The following is a 15,243-nucleotide window of genomic DNA, read 5'->3' as shown; positions in this document are numbered from 1 at the left end:
TTTGACAAATTCCAGTGGGGAATCTAGAGATTGGTTTAGGCAGCATTTATAAAATATGTCACAATATCCTCCAAATGGACACCTGACCTAAATATAAAAGGTCATATCATTTCAAAATAAGAGGAAAATGGAAGAATTTGCCTTTCGGACACATAACTCTACTAGAGTATATGGCTAACTAGAGTAAAAGAGTAGCCAGAATGATTTCAGAAAGGCCTGGAAAGACTTACATGAACTGATGCTGAGTAAAATGAGCAAAACCAGGAGATCATTATATACTTCAAAAACAATACTGTATGATGATCACTTCTGATGGACGTGGCCCTCTTCAACAATGAGATGAACCAAATCAGTTCCAATAGAGCAGTAATGAACCTGAACCAGCTACACCCAGAGAAAGAACTCTAGGAGATGATTATGAACCACTACATAGAATTCCCAATCCCTCTCTTTTTGTCTGCCTGCATTCTGATTTCCTTCACAGGTTAATTGTACAATATTTCAAAGTCCGATTCTTTTTGTAGAGCAAAACAACTGTTTGGACATTATACGTATATTGTATTTCATTTATACTTTAACATATTAACATGTATTGATTGACCTGCCATCTGGGGGGGGGGAAGGAGGGCAAAAATTAGAACAAAAGGTTAGCAATTGTCAATGCTGTAAAATTACCCATGCATATATCTGGTAAATAAAAACTATAAAATTAAAAAAAAAAAAAAAAGAGTAGCCAGAAATCTTTGCATGAAACATAACTGATAAAAGCTTAATTTATAAGAACTATAAGAATTGTTATGATTAAGAGCCATTCTCCAATAGATAAGTGGGCAAAAGATGAACAAATGATTTTCAAGAGAAATGCAAGCTATCGGCAAACATATAAGACTTAGTTGCTTGGTTTTGTTTGATCTTTTTTCTTAATCTGAAATTGGAAGGGAAGGCATATTTGGGGAATAGAGTCCCACCAGATACAGTCAGTGTTAACTCTATTTCTATTTCTTTGTGACAAGAGAGGGTTATGTTAGTAGGGTGGGGAGGAATTAATTAGATATGGCAGTTTTATGTGTGTATATATACACAATATAATATAAATAATATATATATATATACACACATACACACTTATATATAATATGAGAGAGAGGAGGAGAGAGAGAGAGAGGAGAGAGGAGAGAGGAGAGAGAGAGGAGAGAGAGAGAGAGAGAGAGAGAGAGAGAGAGAGAGGAGAGAGAGAGGAGAGAGAGAGAGGAGAGAGAGAGAGAGAGAGAGAGAGAGAGAGAGAGAGAGAGAGAGAGAGAGAGAGAGAGAGAGAGAGAGAATAGTATGCTTTGATCTATATCTAATTTCCTTAGTTCTTTCTTTGGAGGTGGATGCCATTTTCCATCACAATTCTATTGTAATTATCTTGGATCACTGTATTTATTAGATACTAAGTCTATCATAGTTGATTATCTCCTGAACAGTAATATTTTTTTTTCCTTATATCAACTCTTTTTTTTTAATTTAATTTTTATTTTAATTTTATCATTATAACTTTTTTTTTGACAGTACATATGCATGGGTAATTTTTTATAACATTATCTCTTGCACTTACTTCTGTTCAGATTTTTCCCTTCCTCCCCCAACCCCCTCCCCAGATGGCAGGCAGTCTTATACATGTTAAATATATTACAATATGTTCTAGATACAATATATGTGTGTAGAACCAAATTTCTTGTTGCACAAGAAGAATTGGATTCAGAAGGTAAAAATAACAGTTTACACTCATTTCCCAGTGTTCCTTTTCTGGATGTAGCTGATTCTGTCCATCATTAATCAATTGGAATTGGATTAGCTCTTCTCTATGTTGAAGATATCCACTTCCATCAGAATACATCCTCATACAGTATCATTGTTGAAGTGTATAATGATCTTCTGGTTCTGCTCGTTTCACTCAGCATCAGTTGATGTAAATCTCTCCAAGCCTCTCTGTATTCTCCTGTTGGTCATTTCTTACAGAACAATAATATTCCATAACCTTCATATACCATAATTTACCCAACTATTCTCCAATTGATGGACATCCATTCATCTTCCAGCTTCTAGCCACTACAAAAAGGGCTGCCACAAACATTTTGGCACATACAGATCCCTTTCCCTTCTTTAGTATTTCCTTGGGATATAAGCCCAGTAGTAGCACTGCTGGGTCAAAGGGTATGCACATTTTGATAACTTTTGGGCATAATTCCAGATTGCTCTCCAGAATGGTTGATTTTTTCACAACTCCACAACAATGCATCAGTGTCCAGTTTTCCCACAGCCCCTCCAACATTCATCGTTATTTGTTCCTGTCATTTTAGCCAATCTGACAGGTGTGTAATGGTATCTCAGAGTTGTCTTAATTTGCATTTCTCTGATCAATAGTGATTTGGAACACTCTTTCATATGAGTGGAAATAGTTTTAATTTCATTATCTGAAAATTGTCTGTTCATATCCTTTGACCATTTATCAATTGGAGAATGGCTTGATTTCTTATAAATTAAAGTCAATTCTCTGTATATTTTGGAGATGAGGCCTTTATCAGAACCTTTAACTGTAAAAATGTTTTCCCAATTTGTTACTTCCCTTCTAATCTTGTTTGCATTAGTTTTGTTTGTGCAGAAACTTTTAATTTGGTGTAATCAAAATTTTCTATTTTGTGATCAATAATGGTCTCTAGTTTTCCCTTGGACACAAACTTCTTCCTCCTCCACAAGTCTGAGAGGTAAACCATCCCCTGTTCCTCTAATTTATTTATGAAATCATTCTTTATGCCTAAATATTGCACCCATTTTGATCTAATCTTAGTATGTGGTGTTAAATGTGGGTCCATGCCTAGTTTCTGACATACTAATTTCCAGTTTTCCCAGCAGTTTTTGTCAAATAATGAATTCTTATCCCAAAAGTTGGGATCTTTTGGGTTTGTCAAACACTAGATTGCTATTTTATTCACTATCTTGCCCTGTGAACCTAACCTATGCCACTGATCAACTATTCTATTTCTTAGCCAATACCAAATGGTTTTGGTGACTGTTGCTTTATAATACAGTTCTAGATCAGGTACCAATAGACCACCTTCACTTAATTTTTTTTTTCATTACTTCCCTTGAAATTCTCGACCTTTTGTTGTTCCATATGAATTCTGTTGTTATTTTTTCTAGGTTATTTAAATAGTTTCTTGGAAGTGTGATTGGTATAGCACTAAATAAATAGATTAGTTTGGGGAGTATTGTCATCTTTATTATATTCGCTTCGGCCTATCCAAGAGCACTGAATGTCTTTCCAATTATTTAAATCTGACTTTATTTTTGTGCAAGTGTTTTGTAATTTTGCTCATATAATTCCTGACTCTCCTTTGGTAGATATATTCCCAAATATTTTATACTATCGACCGTTATTTTGAATGGAATTTCTCTTTGTATCTCTTGCTGTTGGATTGTGTTGGTAATGTATAAAAATGCTGAGGATTTATATGGATTTATTTTGTATCCTGCGACTTTGCTAAAATTCTGAATTATTTCTAAGTAATATTTTTTAAAGTATCAATAAAACAAAAGAAAAAATTTGGGATCTTTGGGTTTGTCAAACACCAATTTTGCCATTCCGGACTTACTAAAAAAAAAAAAAAAAAAAATCAGTGCAAATGTTTCTCTAGGAATTTCTTTCTCAAGCATCCAAGGAAGTAATTAGTTCAAATATTATTATTATCATTCCTATTTTATAGATGGAGAAATTGACAGAGGTTAATGCAGTTAATGACTGGCCAACATTGAAAGCAGGTTTCATGTTTAGTGTGTTTTCTTTGTACTACCATTCTGCCCTCTACTGGAAGAAGGATTTTACTCATTTTGCTAGGTCTTGGAAAGCAGAATTGGGACCTAACTGGGGCAATCACAAAGGAGTCGATTAATTAAGAAAAACTCCTAACAATGAGAACCATCCCAAAGTAGAATGGGCAGGCTGCCTTAAGAGTTAGTAAGCTGCCCATTACTGAAGAGCTTCACGTAAAAACGAGATGATCGTTTGTTGGACATGCCATAGAGAGGATTCATACTTGGGGTGGGGATGGTGGTAGACTACATGTCCCTCAAAGTCCTTTCCAACTCTGAGAAGGCACTGTAGCCCCCTGTAACTCTCTCCTCTTACTCCTGTATCAACTGTTTGTTCCCTTTCATTACTCACTGAACATGATGCTTAGTTCCTTTAGCTCATCTTTCCTACTCCAATTTATCCTTCACTCATCTGTCAAATTGGTCTTCCTAAGGATCTGAATACATTGACTCCCGCTCCTCCATTCAGTAAACTCTGGTGGCTTCCTATTCCTTCAGGATCCAATATAAAATTCTCTGTTTACCTTGGAAAGCCCTTCATACCCTAGCTCTTCCCTTTCCAGTATTCTTAAACATTATTCTCCTTATACAATTCAATGATATTGTTCTTGTTCCTCACACAGGACACTCCATCTCCCCCTTCAGCCTTTGATACTTGTGATTTTGAGCCTATTTTCTCACCAGTTAAAAAATGAAGTTGTCAGATTAAATGGTTCTTCTTAGCTTTAAATACACAATCTTATGAAATTCTTATAGCAGAATAAACATGATATTCATTGACTGACTCTTATTGATAGCATCACTTGGGACAACTTGGTATCAGTGGGTCTGTTTCCTTGTCTGCACAGTAAAAAGTTGTGCTTGGATTAGATGGCTTTTGAGAACCCTTCCAACACTTAGAGCTTTTTTTGTAGGATGTGGATTGTTTTCATTTCTGAAGGGTGAAATTTTCGCTTTGTAATAGAAGACAGGTAAGCTTCCCCCCCCCCCCCCCCCCCCCCCCCCCGTCTTGCTAAATACTTTTTTTCACTTTCTATTCCTGCTAGTCACTTACTGCCCTGAGGCAAAAAAGCTGACAGCTTCCCAGGCTAAACCTTCAGAGTGGGGAAGTAAGGAAGATGTGGTGGAAAGGCACAAAGCCAGATTCTCAGGCTGCCTCAGAAAGTTAGGGGGAGAGGGAAAGAGAGAAAGGAGGGAAAGTGGCCATAAGGCAAAGGCTGAGGGGAAGAAAGTAGGGAGGAATATAATTGAGAGGAAACACAAGAAGAATGTATGGGTTAGAATCCCTGACTCTCCTCACCTCTCAACAATACCCCCGAGGGTTCACTATTGTGGGAATCAATCTATGCTTGGGGCAGTTGGTGAAAAAAGTGTAAAGGATCTTATTTATATTCTCTACTATAGTTGATTAGGTTGACTTAATTACTCTTCTTTGATAACCTCATTTTCCTCTACAAAAGGAAGGAGTTGGAATGATTATCTCTAAATATCTATGATCTCATGAAATTTCACTCACTCCAAGTCTCTACCAGAGCCCCAGAAAACCCTCCCTCAGTGTTCCATTTCCCTTTCTGCACTTTAATTGCTGCATGGGAGTGACTTAATAAAAAATGAAAAGAGCTCATATTGCTTGAACAATTTCTTGTGTTTTCCTGACAATAATAAGGAACAAGGAAATCCTCTCTAATTTATTAATGTGAAAACTGAAGCCCAGAAAGGAAGAAATTCTCCCCATTTTATAAATGTAAAAATGGAGACCTACAGTGGGCAAAGGATTTTTCATAGTCAGTTCATGACAATTAGAAGTTGAATCCTGTTCCAAAACCGGTGCATTTTTGGCTCCATTATGAATGCCTCTTAACATCTCTACCATTAAGCTAGACAGCTTAGATCAGTTCACTATTTCTCTGAGCCTGTTTCCTCAACTGTAAAATAGGAACAATGATACTTGCACTAGGGAAAGCAGCTTGGTGTAAGAGAGAGTAGGTCACTGAGTTAGGAAGATCTGTATTTAAATCCTTTGACAGATGCATACTAGTTTTGTGACACTGATCATCTTAATTAGCTCCTGGGTAAGCAGGTATGGCTCTATGTGGAGAGAGGAAGTTTTCTCATTGGGAATTTCCCCTCTACCAATGAAATTGATAGTTCTGGTCCAAAGAAAAAGTTAAACTTCCTCTCACACAGAACTATGAGCTCTCTGAGAGCAAGGATGGAAATTTTACTTTTTTATGTATCCCCAGTGCTTAGCATAGTGCCAGCTCATAGTAGTTAAGTAATAAATATTTGTTGATTGATTGACTTTTTTTGGGGAAAGCTTCCTGTGAACCTTCATGAATTCTATAAACAAGAGCAGTTTTAAGCAATGATAATGTATATCATTCTTAATTATGATGTGATTGTATTCCAGAAGACATTATAATCTTATTAATTAGAGGAGAGGGAATTTTAGGGAGGCTCAGGGATGGGATGTGACTTGCCAAAACAATTCCTTAGTTGAGAGCTGAGGTTCAATCCCTCAATTTTTCTCTTTCCCTTTCTACTTCACTGCCTTTGCGCCTGAATGGGGACTTCCTGACCAGAGGACAAAGGAGTCAGGGCTAGCATATATACTATAGATTAGACTCTTCAACCAGCAGAGGGCAGGGCCAGTCTGATGGTAGAAGCAGGTTCTTTTGGGGGGAAGTCAAGCAGCTAAGAGAGCCAGGGGCTAGAAGCCAAAAGACTTCCCACCCCCAGGGATTATTGGTGCAGAGGGAAGCAAGAGTCAGAGGAGGAAGTTAAGCAAAAGGTTTATTCACCAGGAGTTGCCCCAGCTGGCCCAGGTACAGTTGGCCAGGACTGCCTCTTCAGCTCTTATCTCACAGCCAAACGAGTTTGACAAGAATCCAGGAACCCAGAAATGAATCTGAGAGGCCATTAGGGCCAGCAGGCCTCCAGATTCTAGAGCCAGTCATAGGATCATTGGATTTAGAACTAAGAAGGGATTTGGAGATCAACTTGTCTGATTTCTTCACTTTACAGATAGGGAAACTGAGGCCCAATGAAGGAAAATGACTTAAGGACACCAAGTTAGTAAGTAGCAGAACTCAAGATGTGGACCCGTGTCTTTTGATTTCAATTCAATCTTTTTTTCATTCTACCATACTACCTCTCATTAAACCCCATTGTCTACAAACCTTATGAGTGAAGAAAAATGCCCTGGTAATTAATTTTGGCCCTCACTTTCTCTAATCCACCCACCTTTTAAAGAGAACAGAATAAGGAAACTCCAAAATTGGAAGGCCTATCAAAAAATCAAATAGATCTTTGCCCAAAAGGTACTCTTGGGTTTTTGCTTGAACACTTTTATTAGTGGGAAATTCACCATCTGTTGAATTAGTCCCTTTTATTATTGGACAGTTATTTGGAAGCTTGGAGTATTGTCCTGGAGATGAGCTCTGTATCTGTGATCTAAGGATCAGTTTTTTTGAGTTTTATGTTTTTAGCATCAGAGTGTACTCTCAAGGAGATTAATTTAGGTCATGAAGCTGTCTGTTAAGATATGGAGGGGCTGCATCTCTATCTGTATAGGGAGTGCCCATAGCAAGGAAAACAGAACTCTTTCAAGTATTGACTTAAATACACACACACCCCAGCACTTAGCACAGTGACTGGCACATAGCAAATATTAAATAAATGCCCTATCTCCATCCATCCATTCATCATTTCACCTATCAATCCATGCATCCATGCATCCATCCAGCTACCTATCTATCTATCTGGAAAGGGATTATGGTTCTACTACCACAGAGAACTTCTGGATGAGAACTCTTCTCTATCGATGCAGGAAAGCCCCTAATCTGTAATTTAAACTCTTAAGAGATTTGCTTGGGAGAACTAAGAGTTCAAGTGACTTGCTTAGGGTCAATCCTTTTGGGTCAGATATGGGACTGGAACCCAGCTTTCCAACCACCCTGAGGCACTGCCTCTCTTTCTTTTGCTGAATCAAAGCATGTTTTTCTCTCTGATACATTTGTTGGTAGCTAAATAATGTAATAGATAGAGTGCTATGCTTGGAGTTGGGAAGACCGAAGTTCAAAACCAGCCTCAAATATTTACTGGCTGTGCGATCTTGGGCAAATTTGTTTTGGTTTCCTCATCTGTAAAATGAGGATAATAATAATACCCTCAGAGTTGTGAGATCCAAATGAGATCATCTTGATAAAGTGCTTAGCACACAGTAGATGCTTAATCTACTTGTTTCTTTTCCCTTCCCCCACATTGGTCCTAGAGAAGTGTATTGTTTTAACCTTCAGAGCTCTCTTTCAACTTTAAACCCAATTAATTGAGCTTTATGGTCCAGAAGGAGTTTGACTCAAGCAAGAGCTAGAGTTGTCTTCATAGGAAGATTATGGTCCAAGCTTGCCTATTATTTGATTTAGGATTGATTTTTCAAAATCATGATGAAAATGGTCAGGACGCTGTGGTGGCCTTCCTCCCTGGAAACAAGGAGCATAAGGACTGCTAGGCCAGATCAGCCCCATTCCAAAGTCTGGCTCCTCCCTAATCAAACATACAGAAACAAAGCCCTCCCCATGGACTTTCCCCCACACCCCTACTATCAGGAAGTATGCCAGGCCACTTACACTTTGCCGGCCACCAAACTTGGCAAAGATTTTATAAACTACAGGAATGTCATTAGGAAGTGGGGGATAGATACATTAGGGGACAAGGCTCCCCCCTCCCCAAACCCACAGACACAAGCCTCCAAACCTGTTTCTCTATGTGATCACTAATAGCTCCATGTTTTGAGTCCTGCTAGTCTTGCTGTTTGATTAAATATATTTCTAGAGATATGTTTAATTTCTAGCAAAACAAAGGTCTCTTCTCTATTGCGACCTCCCTTCCTCCAAGATCACTTCATTTTCAAATCCTCTCAATGGGGACCTTCCTCCCTTCTCTCCCCTGCACCTTTTAGGGTTGGTGCTGAGCTCAAGTAAGTCAATGAATAAATCCCACTCAGGTTGCATTAGATGACCTTTACAATCAGCTCCTTTGACCTCTGAAATTCTGTGTTTTTCTTCAATCTGATAGACAAAATTGGAGGCTGGAGAAGAATTCTGGATCCATTTAATCCAATTGATGAGTTTGGCCTTGGAGAGAAGAAGCTTGGGTTCTAGCCCTAGCTCTGACACATATAACCATGGACAAGGTTTAGTGTATGTGTGGTGTGTGTGTGTTTGTTGTTGTTTGTTTTTTAACCTGAGATTCAGTTTCAATTTCAGTAAAATGAATTAGATGATCTTTAAGGTTCCTTTCTGCTCTGAAATCCTATCATCCTATGATTGTCCTCTGAGTCTCAGTTTCTTTCTCTGTAAAATTGGTAGCTGATTTTGGCTACCTCCCAGGACTATCTTCAAATAATTTAAGAGAATGAATGGGGAGGTGCTAATAAGAGATTAGGAAGCCTTATGAGGATATGAGGGACCATTGATGTTGAGCCCAAGGAGGGGGAACATTTACTCTCTGTCACTGAGCCAAGAGGGGAAAATCTATTGAGAAGGGGGTCCAGACTATTGGTGAAAGAGACTCTGAGGAATGGTGTTCAGGGATACTGGCACTGTGCTTCTGAAAATAGGAAAAGGAAAGGAAAGAACACAAAATTGGAGCTCAAGCCTCAGGACTGGAAAAGGGAGAATAAAGTCTCATCTCAGAACAAGAAGCCAAAGAGAAGATGCTCCTTCAAAGATGATCAGCCTTCAGCTAAGTCTCTAGAGGGGCCATAGGATTAGGATAAATGATTTCTGGCAGTTCTATGGCACAGTGGAGAAAGTGCTGGGCTTAGTCAGGAAGACTAGAATTTAGAAGTAACTCTAAGTCAGTTAATCTCTGACTCAGTTTCCTCAATTATAATAAGGATAATAATAGTACCTATGTCTCAGACTTTTTGAGAGGATCAAATGAGATTGTAGTGCTTAATACTTTCCTTTTGGATAGATCAAAGAGCTGGTGGGAAGTGGGATCTTAGAGATAATTTAGAGATAAAGGCTAGCCTAGGTGAATTTGAAAAAATCACAGAGGATTGCCCAAGTGTCCATTTTCCAATCCCTAGTCCTGAGCAGAGCTGGGTCTTGACTGAATCCTTGTCCCTATATTTGTGTCCCCAACACTGGCCCCTGGACTTTAAAATCCAAATACCTTAGAACAGAAAGGAGGTGCTTTCCTGAGCCTCCTTGGCCCTGCCTCCTCTGAGGACCAGCCCAGGTCTCTGTTGACCACGGTCAGGTTGCACCTCACAAAGCCAGCTTGTGATTGAAATCAGCTGCTTTTTCCCAAGGGAACTACTCCAAGAACTTGCTTAGTCTTAACCATTCTCCTGACAGTTGAGGCAGGGGCCAGATGGGATATCAATACAGACCTCTTGGCTCCTTTTTAGCACAAGTTTGGGGCCCTGCCCCAGAAGACCTAGTGTTTGGGCTTGAGAGATAGAGTTCCCCACCGGTTTTGGTTCCCTTTGGGCAAAGTATCTCTCATTTTGCCTTTTAGCCAAATAAGGATATTTTCTGTACAGAAATCAAGACAGAAAAAGTCACTCTAACAGTGATATCTCACCAATCTCCATCTCCCATGCCTGCTCCTGTTTCTCCAACTATCATATTCCTAATCTGAGCTGCTTCTCAAGGCAGGATTGGAGAGAAGTCCTACCTGTCTTTCACTTCCCTTGTTACCTCAGTCCTGCCCTCCCACTTCCCTAGGAGCCAAAAAGCTCTGTTTGGAGCCAGAGCTTTGGGAAGATTCCAAGAGACTCCTGGGAGTAGACAAGGTCAGCTTCCCTACAGCCTTCGGTAGATTCAGTAGACATTCCCCAGTGCCCACCTGGAACCCTTCCCAAGGTTTCAACTAGCAACCAGCAACATAGAGGGGGCAAGATTCTGGTTCCTCAGTCCCGAATTCCTGAAGAACTGCCAGCCCTGGGCTGGCAAGCTGATCCTTTGCAAAATCATGTCAGATGCCGGGCAGGAGTCTCAGTTTCCTCTTCGGGAGAGGAGGTCGTAGGACTCGGAAGAACTAGGATCTACAGAATTATTGTGTATGCCTTTGAGGAGCGCGGGATGTAGAACTTTCATCTCAGGCAGGGACCATCTCCTCCGATCTTGGGATGGGACGGGGGTGGGATGCGGGGGGCCGGGGGAGCAAGCTACGGATGGAAGGAAAGGCAAGATGTAGGGAGGGGGTTGGTACGCGCGCGCCTCAGTTTGTGTTTGGGGGCGGGGTGGGAGTGCCGGGGGGGGAAGTTCTTACCTGTTTGGAGTGATGACGTTGGGCAAGTAGGAGGGGGACTGAACAGGAGCGGAGGGAGTGGGAAACCTGGAGGCTCCCAGCTGCTGCTCTTCCCTGCTGCGTCTCCTTCCCCAAGATGGGTCAGGTCCTGGAAGAATCGGCTCCCTAGGAGTGGCAGTGGGGGCGTGTGAATTAGCTAGGGAGGGAGGGGCTGCTTTTGCACAACTGCTTTCACTTTGAAGCACCTGATTTTAACCCTTGATTTCCCAGAGTTTAACCTCGTTGAAGTTTCTCTCTGCTGGCAAAGGAAAGATAAGGTGGATGAGTTGCAAATCTGTACTTCTGTCCATGGGGATAGAATCCTGAAAACCCACTCCACCCTATCCACCTCCTTCCTTTCACATCTTTCCTCCCCACTTCTCTCAACTTCTTTTTCCAAGCTTCCAAATCTGAGCCAGAAACCCATTTATTCTCCCTTAGGCTTTAAAGAATTGATTGATTCGTCCATTTAATCAGTCAATTAATTAATGAGAAGGCAGATGGTTGGGTGAGAAGTCCTGTTTCTATATAACTTTGTTATTTATTAGGTGAGCTATTTCTGTATTTGCATACAATTTTTCAGGTCATGTACAGGGACCATTCAAAAGCAAAATGGTACTAGGGAAAGGTCCTTGGATTGGTAGTCCTGACACTTTGGTCTCCTGGGGGGGTTTTAGATGAGTCTTTGGGATTAGAGTCCCCCATCTTCATAAAGACGGGTTGGAACGCTATGGTCTCTAAGATCCCCTTCCAGCTCTGACATTCTGAGATCTATTTCATTTTAAAGTGAGAATTTGGCATTACTTTTCCTAACGACTGTCACTTCATAAGGTGACAATGCTCAGAGGATTCAGAATTAGATAGTCTAGTCTAATCCCTTCAGTTTAGCAATAAGGGTGAAGATTTCTTGATTGAGTGCTCTATCTTTCTTATAGCCTATTCACCCATTCACAATCACCAGGCCCGAATCAAAGACCTGGGAAAAAAAGAGATAATGGATGTTGGTGGGAGGAAAGAAGGGAGGAGACCACTGAGTCATTAGAGGACAGCTAAAAGACTATCTTAGGTATTTTGGGACATCATACACACCCAGACTTGTGTTAAATTTTTCTCTACTTGGCCAGAAGGAACAATTAATTAATAGTAGCAGAATATTGAAGAGAATTCTAATATTCTGTATTTTAGGCACAAACTTTTTGGGAACTAAATAATTTAATTTAGATTATTTGAATCAAAACAATTCTGTAAAAAAAAAAAGTAGAGGGAGAGATAGAGGAGATGAGGAGAGGGACAGGAGAAGGTGGGATGGAAGGAAAGGAGGGAAAGGAGGGGGAGAGAGACAAACAGACAGAGACAAAGACAGACACACAGAGAGAAAAACATTTGAAACTGAGCCATCCCCTATCTCTGAAAATCTTGTTATAAATCAAGTCCTTTAGTCCTTTTTGTAGTGCCACCTATAGCATTCCAGGACAATACACACAGTTCCATAAAGATATGAAACATACAGCCCTCAGGGTAAAGCTCAGTTAATTTTTTGCTCTGCCATGAACAATAGTCACATAGATTCAGCACCACTTCTGAGACTAATTTTCCTAAAAACTATTCAACATCCTCTTTGACTATTCCTTTTAAGAATTTGCTTTACAGCAGGTCAAAGGTGAACCCAAGATATAGTTCTATTACCTGCTGTAATCAGAGACTTTTCTCTTTGGCTGCTCTTTTGCCATAATGTTCAAGTGGTTTAACCCAAGGTCCTCTGCTCTAGTCTGGTCATGACCCATGACTTCTGGGAGCAATCTTTCTTAGTCTCTTTGGAAAAAGTGAAGCAAGACTTTATTTCCTAAATGATAGTTAAATCAAGACCGAAAGGATTTTTTTTTTCCTCTTTTAGACTCCAGAGTAGTGTAATTGTAAATTCTTTATTGGTAATTTTAAAAGGAGAGGCTTTAAGTCTACTTTCACAATAATTACAAGTTTCACAATAGGACTCCCAACCCTCATAAACCTTTCATTAATATATGCACAAGCAGTGGGGAACACACACAGTGAGCATGCCCAGAGAAGAAGTATATAGAATCAAATTTGGGTTACTATATGGGAAATAAATGTGGAGAAAGAAATGGAGCCATCCCCAACCATACAGTCTCAGACTTGGAAGGGCTTTGGGGTTTACTTTAAAAAAATAATATTAAAAGTTTAACAATAAATACCAATAGAATCAAACTTTCTTTGTAATTGTTTTCATTTAAATTAACTAATTTTCTTCCATTAATAACAGCTTTTTGGGGAGCAAGGTGGTGCAATGGATAGAGCACCAGCCCTGAAGTCAGGAGGACCTGAGTTCAAATCTGGACTCAGACACTGAACTCTTCCTAGCTGTGTGACCCTGGGCAAGTCACTTAACCCCAACTGCCTCAGTAACAACAACAACAAAACAACCTCCCCCTCCCCAAACCCAGCTTTTTATTTTCAAAATACATGCAAAGATAGTTTTCAACATTCACCTCTACAAAATACTGTATAACAAATTTTTCTTCCTCCCTCCCAGCCCCTTTCCTTAGCCAGCAAGCAATATGATATAGATTAAACATGAGCAATTCTTCTATACACATTTCTGTTTTATCATGCTGCATAAGAAAAATCAAATCAAAAAGGAAAAAAATGAGAAAAAAGAAAAGCAAACAAACAATAACAAAACAGATGAAAATACAATGTTGTGATCTACATTCAGACCCCATAGTCCTCTTTCTGGATGCAGATAGCTGTCTACATTGCAAGTCTATTGGAATTGGCCTGAATCACCTCATTGTTGAAAAGAGCCATATTCATCATTAATCATTACATAATCTAATTGTTTTGTGTACAATGATTTCCTGGTTCTATTCATTTCAGTTAGCATCAGTTCATGTAGGTCTCTACAGGTTCTTCTGAAATTATCCTACTGCTCTTTTCTTATAGAACAATAATACTTCATTACATTCATATACCATAACTTATTCAACCACTCCCTACCTGATAGACTCAGACTCCTGGATACAGACTCAGTAGAGACACTGCTGGATCAAAGGGTTTATACAATTTGATAGCTCTTTGGGCATAGTGTCATATTACTCTCCAAAATAGTTGGATAAGTTCACAATTCCCCCCCACCATTTATTAGTGTCCCAATTTCCATCCCCTCCAACATTTTTATTTTATCTTTTTCTTTTTTATATTTATTTTATCTTTTTCTGTTATCTTAGCCAATCTATATAGTAGTACCTCAGAGCTGTCTTAATTTGCATTTCTCAAATCAATAGTGACTTAGTACATTTTTTTATATGACTAGAAATTTTCATAGACTAATTTCTCCATCTGAAAATTGTCATTCATATCCTTTGACCATTTATCAATTGGAGAATAGCTTGTATTCTTAAAAATTTTGAGTCTATTCTCTATATATTTTAGAAATGAGGCTTTTATCAGAATCCTTGGATGTAAATTCCTCCTCCACCCCTTCTAATCTTGGCTTATTGGTTTGTTTGTACAAAAAATTTTTCAATTTAATATAATCAAAATTTTCCACTTTGTATTTCATAATATTCTCTAGTTCTTCTTTGGCCATAAATTCCTTCTTTTTCCACAGATCTGATAAGTAGTCAGCCTATCCCTTGTTCTCCTAATTTGCTTATAGTATTACCCTATATGTCTAAATCATGACCTCATTTCAACCATATCTTGGTATAGAGTGTTAGGTGTTGATCATAAATTAACTAATTTTAACTAACAATGTATCCTAATAGTTTTTGAGTCACTATGTTTAAATCCTTATTAGAATTCTATGTTCATTCCTTCTCATTCATTTTCCCTCTTAATGTAGTTTGTTTTCCTGGTTCTGTTTTTTTTTTCCTCTATTATTTCATAAATTTTTTCAGATTTTTTTCATCCTTGGTCTTAATTATTTCATTTTATTTCTTTTATCTCCATCTATTACAATTAATTTAACCATCCTATCCCTCTATTCTTGGGTATTTAGTGTATATTCAGTTTTTTTTTTTAATCATATATAATATGGCCAAGAGGTAGTTCATTGGAATATACAGAGAG

At 38.9% G+C, this 15,243-nt stretch overlaps 1 protein-coding gene across 1 annotated transcript in view; it reads right to left on the bottom strand.

Annotated features, from left to right (window-relative positions):
* TJP3 (tight junction protein 3) overlaps positions 1-11,270 on the bottom strand; it is a 61,291-nt gene extending 50,021 nt beyond the window's left edge. The window contains exon 1 of the mRNA XM_074307706.1: positions 11,137-11,270. The gene's annotated coding sequence lies outside the window, so the exon portion shown is untranslated. The remainder of the gene's footprint in view (positions 1-11,136) is intronic.
* Between the last annotated feature and the right edge of the window lie 3,973 nt (positions 11,271-15,243).

This window comes from Sminthopsis crassicaudata, chromosome 1 (assembly GCF_048593235.1).
Source record: "Sminthopsis crassicaudata isolate SCR6 chromosome 1, ASM4859323v1, whole genome shotgun sequence".
NCBI classification, from domain to species: Eukaryota; Metazoa; Chordata; class Mammalia; order Dasyuromorphia; family Dasyuridae; genus Sminthopsis; species Sminthopsis crassicaudata.
Note: the sequence above shows the minus strand (reverse complement) of the source record. Positions and strands in the feature narration are given on the sequence as shown.